The following is a 6,544-nucleotide window of genomic DNA, read 5'->3' on the forward strand; positions in this document are numbered from 1 at the left end:
AATTAAAAAAGCCGTTACAACAATGACTAAGTGTTTTTTTATAAAGAAAACGTTACGGGAGGGTGATGACAAATGGTGATAGGAAGAGTTAAAAATATATACGAACCAACGAATAACCGAATAACAAAGTACCAGAAGATGACAGTGTCATGGTTATTTAACAACAGTTAAAAAGAGGAAACGTAATACAGGTGGGGGACGACAAATATGTAAGAAAAGGTTTAAAAGTGAAATAATACGTTCAAAAGTGGGCGGAAAAAAAAATAATGTTAATTTATTTTTTAAAAAAATAATAAAAAAAAAGGTGAAAATTACTTTTTTAATAAATTAACTATTTGTGAATATGTTAATGATAAGTTGTTCTTATCGGTTAGTAGGCTCTAATTGGATATAGAGGCTTTCAGAGATGGGCCTTTTGTCATGGTTATGAACAGTAGCGAGTATAGACGTTTTATCGAAATCAAAGGAATGATTTAATGAAATAATAATAAATACTTATACAATGATAACAACTGTTGTTTTTTATATATCGTGAAAATAACAATTTATCTTCACTAATAATAGTAATAGTAAACATAACAGGAGTAACATGAAAAATTTGAGGTGAAATAAGGTAATTTAAAAATCTGAAGTGAATCCAAAATAAAATAAAAATATATATAAGTCCAAGGTAAGATGTAAAAAATGAATACATAAAAAGATTAAAAATAAGTAATAAAGTATAGAAATGAGTAAAACATTTGAATTGAATAGAATGTTAACAATAAAGGTGATGATAATGATAAGTGAAGTAACTTAACATGTGAAGCAAAAGTTTACAAAATAAAACAAAGTAAATGTGGAAGTTAATAAAACATAGATAAATAAATATAAGTGAATGTATAAGCGATAGATAATAAAACTGATAGAGAGATAACAAACAGGTGAAAAACAAAAATACAAGAGAAACATTTGGTGATGATAATAAAATGCGTTTAAAATTATTGAGTCTTAATTAAGTTTAATATATGGCTGTAAGTATGCGAGATACGATTTTTTTCGATTTTGTGGTTAACTGGAAGGGGTTGAAGATATATATAAATGGATTCTGAGATGAGTCTCTTTTGGTAGTTTGGAATATTGGTATGTTTAAAATGCAAGGGCATGTTCAGAAAGTTTGGAAGCGGCTGAGTTGTGGGAAGTTATAGATAATTTGTGTTGAGAGATACGTGATCTGCATTGGTTCTTAGTTTCGCCTATATATGAAGAATTACAGCTGGGGAAGGGACAAGGAATCCAGTAAACAACGTTAGAGCGTTATTGGAGAGGTATAGGATCCTTAGTATTCGTAAAAAAGTAAGATGGTTTATTTTGAGACTTGAGTCCAAGGCATAATGAAGAAATGGTTTACTTTAAGAATTTCTGTATATTTTCAGTGACAGGCTCGAGGATTCCATGGTTGGATCCGTCAACACTAGCAACAATGCAACGCAACACGGAGCCAATTTGGTGAGCCATGATTATACCGCCATCGCAAGAAACTTTACCAACAATCTTGCCTCGTTTTTTTCTGCTGCTCTCAAGTATTGAAGTGATATATCACAGGAGTTACTCAGTAGGTTTCTCCACTTCTTTTTTTCCGATCCCTCTAAAAAACAGAAATAAAAAGTAAATTAATAAGTGCATTACTGTGAAAAAGAAAAGTAATTCCTGCTAGGTCTTACCTTTTACTACTTTTGGTATTTTAAGGTTACCTATTATGTTTATTTGTTATATATGAGATATCCATTCTAAAAAATGTGCCATTTTAAGTCCTGAGGTGAGGGGCCTCCTCGTGTTGTTGTATCGCATATAAGATAAAAATAAAAAAAAACATTAATTAATAAAGACAATAGATAATGTTGAAATAATAGGAAATAGTCAGAAGTCGAAAAGAAATGTGAGGAAGGGGGTTGGGGTGCATCAGAAGATGGAGTCATGAGGTGATGTTAATAGGGTTTTTGGAACCTTTCCTGCCCTGCCACCTCGCAGGAAGGGGGATGGAGTGATAGACTGGAATACTGGATTGAAGGGAGCAGGGAGACTGTGAAAGAATTTAATGTGTCTCCGTGTGATGTGTTGTATTACAGTTTCTAACTGTAGTTCGTTATGAATGTGTGTCATGTTACGTCTTTCCAGAGATGTCCCTCGACATATCTTCTGTAGTGTACTGTTTAGGTTATTTTTGTAGTGATTTCAGGGCTGTTGGGTAGATATAATATATAATATAAGTAGTAGTGGTACGCCGTGTAGGAGTGATGGTCGTAGTATTACTGTGTAGATGAGTAACTTAAGTCTAAGTGACAGCCCTGATGAGTAGATGAGGTGTTTGAGTTGGTATGATGTTGATTTGTATTCTTTTCTGTATGTGTGCAGTGAAAGATAGATGTGTTTCTAGTTTAATGCCTAGGTAAGTGAGATGTTTCTTGGTTTGTATTGTCTGTTCGTTGAGTTTAAGTGCTCTGTTGGGAGTTTTCTTGTATGAGAAAGTGATGGCGTCTGTTTTTTGTGGATTGATATGAATGTTTATGTCTCGTAGTTTGTTAGCGATGAGTTGGGCCGCTGCGGCGGCCTGGTCCATGGCCTTGTCTGCATTCATGCTTGCCGAGTATATGGGTATGTCATCAGCACATGCAGATATTTGAGCATCGTCAAATTTAGTCCCGACTATGTGGGCAGTATATATATTGAATAGAACTGGCGCAATGACCGAACCCTGAGGGACGAAAGTTTTGGTCACTGGATTATTATGTATATGTATGTATATCTGTGACAATCATTTTTGATCCTGAAAGTCTGCGTACCAATCTGCGGGCTCGACAGTCGAAAACTTTAATTTTCTACTGAGTGTAGCACTCAGATGGTTCCAAAAATATTCTCGAAAATTATCCAAAGTTTTCACCTTAATTCTTTTACTTTTTTTTCCATTACGTAGCGGCTATTAAGGACCACGCGAATATTGGTTAAGCTTCTTTGTGGGTCTCCATTTTCTTTCTTCTTACAGCAGATTCATGATGCTCGACTGCATTTATTTTCTTTCTTCAGACCACTTCGTGCCCCTCTTTTTTCTTCTTCTAATATTGGCGAGATTTATCAATGTTTCCAGTAGTGTCTATGTATACAGTCCTTATCTGAATTTTTAAGGTTTTTTAATTCTTCTCTTATTTACCTCTTGCATCCTCCCATGGTTTGGCAGCTAACCATTTTGTTAAAAATCTTTTTCTTTAATCTTTTCTCTTTCATCTTTTTCATATACCCATAGGACACCAGACTTCTGATTCTTAACTCGGTTTCTGGCTCATTGATTTTTCAGTAGATCTCCGCGTTAGATCTTCCTATGAATACTTAATATATACGTTAGATGCCTGGGAAGTCAATTTGTTTTTTACAAAATGGTTTTTTTATAAAATAAGACCGGATAAAGACTCAGCTGCGTCAAACATTTCTTCACCGTTAGGAGTAGTTGCTTATTAAATGTAACAAAATAACTTTTACATTATTCAAAATACTTATTATAAATAAATTTTTGAGCGTTAAAAGAATTATCTACCCTTTTTGTATATTTCTAAAAATCGTGTTGCATCAGCATATCTTCATACATTGGAATATTCCAGATGTTTATTTGAAAAATGATCAAATTGTTTGTCATTTCTACTAATCATACTATAAAAATTAATTCATAAAAATACATTTTTTTAAAAATCTGTAGACAAATAAAAGATACAAGAAGAATTCTGCTATGTTATTTCCTTGTATTGTTTAATTACCTTTAAACTGTTCTATGGTTCAGCTTAAATTACATTATATGTATTCATGACTTAGCTTAATTGTTCTTAGAGCAAAGATGTAACATATATAAGCGGATCTCGACTAAATGAAATCACAGTTGGGCAAGATGAGTACCATCTTTGTGATCTTTCTATGCGCTGCAGTATTTCAACAGGCAGTCATTTGTAATGCAGGTAAACATAAATGGAATAAAGGAATCATTAGTAATAATTAGGAGTTAGTAGAGTAAGGAATATAGATACTGAACTACTCTAATTATTTAGTTTGTTAATTGTTGCTGTGGTATAATATCGTAGCAAAATATGTGAATAATTCTTATGTCGTAAACTGATTCAAAAGTGTTTTAGAGTGCAATTGTAATGAAAAGTGCGTAGATTTATTTCAGGAAGGCCTCTCACTCTCGGCCAATCTTGTATGTTGTGTAAATTTTAATTTATTCTGTTACATTAGCTTATTGAAAATAAATAAAAATGAATATCTGGTCATATCATTATACTGTAACAATTTGCTCTAAATTCATAGGACCATTCCATTTTCAATTCAATAGTAATATAATTATAATGTTTGGCAGGTACGATCGATGCTTCACTGATTGCAATAAATAATACCCTGGAAACTAACCTTAAGCAAGCAGGACTCGATAAGACCAATAACTTCGCCAGTCTTGCAATAGGGAACCAAGGCCAGTTTCTAAGGGCTTAGGATGGTCAGAGTGTGCAAAAGAAGAAACTGTAGGTTCCCTATTCCTGCAGCTCGACAGATACAAGTTTAAAGTAAATTCAATAAAAATGTATTTGCTTAAATAATATAATTATATTAGTACACATGATTTTATTCACCTCTATTGTATGGAATAAATAAGAATGAAATATAGAAAACATGAAACATACTTTGTAATATTGTCTAATCAACAAATGTTTTTGTAAAAACAGAAGTATTTTTTATTTATTATCTTCGAAAAATTCTTAGATTTAATTCTAAAATACTTCTAAATGTTTTTATTGTAAACACCTTTTTTGTTGTTGTTGTTGATTTTTTGCTTAAAGGCGTAAAACCCTCTGGTCATCAACGCCTATGGGATGATAAAAGTTTTTTTTACGTTAGATGACTGAACAATTGTTCACTAAGATAATGCAAATTGGCTAAAAAAACTCATAATGCTATTATGTTCAATTCTCTTGTTCCTCGGATTATAATAGCTAAATACTGGATTTATTTTTAGTAAAAAAGGCCAAAATTTGAAAAATCTTGCAATAAAAACCCAAAATATGTAAAAAAAACACCCAATTGCTGTAATTATCAACTTAATTAATTTTGTTATTATTATTATATGAAAAGCTTACCTAAACTTCTTTGAATGAAATTACACTCGCTAAATATTATCTGACATAAAAAAAACTAAACTACTTCGATTAAAATCTAAAATTACTTCCGTAATCAGAAGAGCTATGTGGAAGCTATTCAATTAGCTAATGATTTTAACTCGTACCTTGAAGATTGAAATCCAATTTTTCAACTTGGCTTCACAAAAAAATGTGCAAGGTGTTTCGCCCTTAGTTACAACAAACTGAAACAGAACAATGGAGGGCTACTGGCAGAGTGGGCTCAAGATAAAAACAAAAAAAAAAGTTCGCATCATTAGACTTTCTTTGTGACTGTGCCAAAACTTTTTGATCTTCAATATCTGCGTATTTAAATTAAAATTAAAAATAAGAGTGGATGAGAATTGTCTAGAATTTTGTTCACAATAAACACATAAGATAAAATGTTTATAAGCCACGATATATTTTTATTATAGTTGCCAGGGAAGAAACTTTGTTTAAAGAGACATAATTGGTAGTAAATAATAAAAAAGGTTACCTACAGTAATACTCGTACAAAAAATACAAAACAAAAAAAATGTTGCTTATTTAACGTATTGCATATGTATTAAAAAACTTCTACATTATTCTAAGCTAATTTTAGAGTGTTTACAAATTTTTTTAGATCCTTAAAAATCCTATTGCATCAGAAAATCTTCATATAACATCACCCGGAACATTCCAGATGTTTATTTGAAAAATAATCAAATTGTCTGCAGGCTAAACTCCCACAAAAGTCATCATCTTAACAAGTACTAACATGCCTCCTTACTGGGTTCTTCTCCTCCACTACCAACTAACATGGTATTCGGACCAGTATCAGGGAAATTTTTCCACTATGTAAATTTCGGACCCCATTCAAAGAAAAATGATGCGATACAACACGAGGAGGTCCCACACCTCCGGATTTAAACATAGCACATTTTTTTAGAATGGATAACTCATAAATAACAAATAAACATAACAGGTAACCTTAAAATACCAAAGGTAGTACCCAACACGAATTAGTTTTCTTTTTCACAGTTTTGCACTTATTAATTCACTTTTTCTTTCTGTTTTAGAGGAATTGGGGAAAAAAAAATGATTCGCCAATGGTTTTTTTATCACAATAAAATCATCTATAAAGACTTCAATGTTCCGTAGCCAGAACCAGATATCAATAATTCCATTCTAAAATCCTTAACCACCAGGGGAAAAACTTGCAGAAGCCTCTCCTGTTGCACTACCTCCGGTAGAAACTGAGGACGCAGTTTCTCCTAACGTCCCACTTCCTATAGAAGAGACTCGACCTCCTAGTGCAATGTGCCCAATACCACCTTGAGATCCAGATACCACAAGCGATCCAGAAGATGATGATGTCCCAGCAGAGCCTCCCG

The sequence above is a fragment of the Halyomorpha halys genome, unplaced genomic scaffold (genome assembly GCF_000696795.3).
Source record: "Halyomorpha halys isolate HHAL.00 unplaced genomic scaffold, Hhal_1.1 Scaffold1741.1, whole genome shotgun sequence".
Classification (NCBI taxonomy): domain Eukaryota; kingdom Metazoa; phylum Arthropoda; class Insecta; order Hemiptera; family Pentatomidae; genus Halyomorpha; species Halyomorpha halys.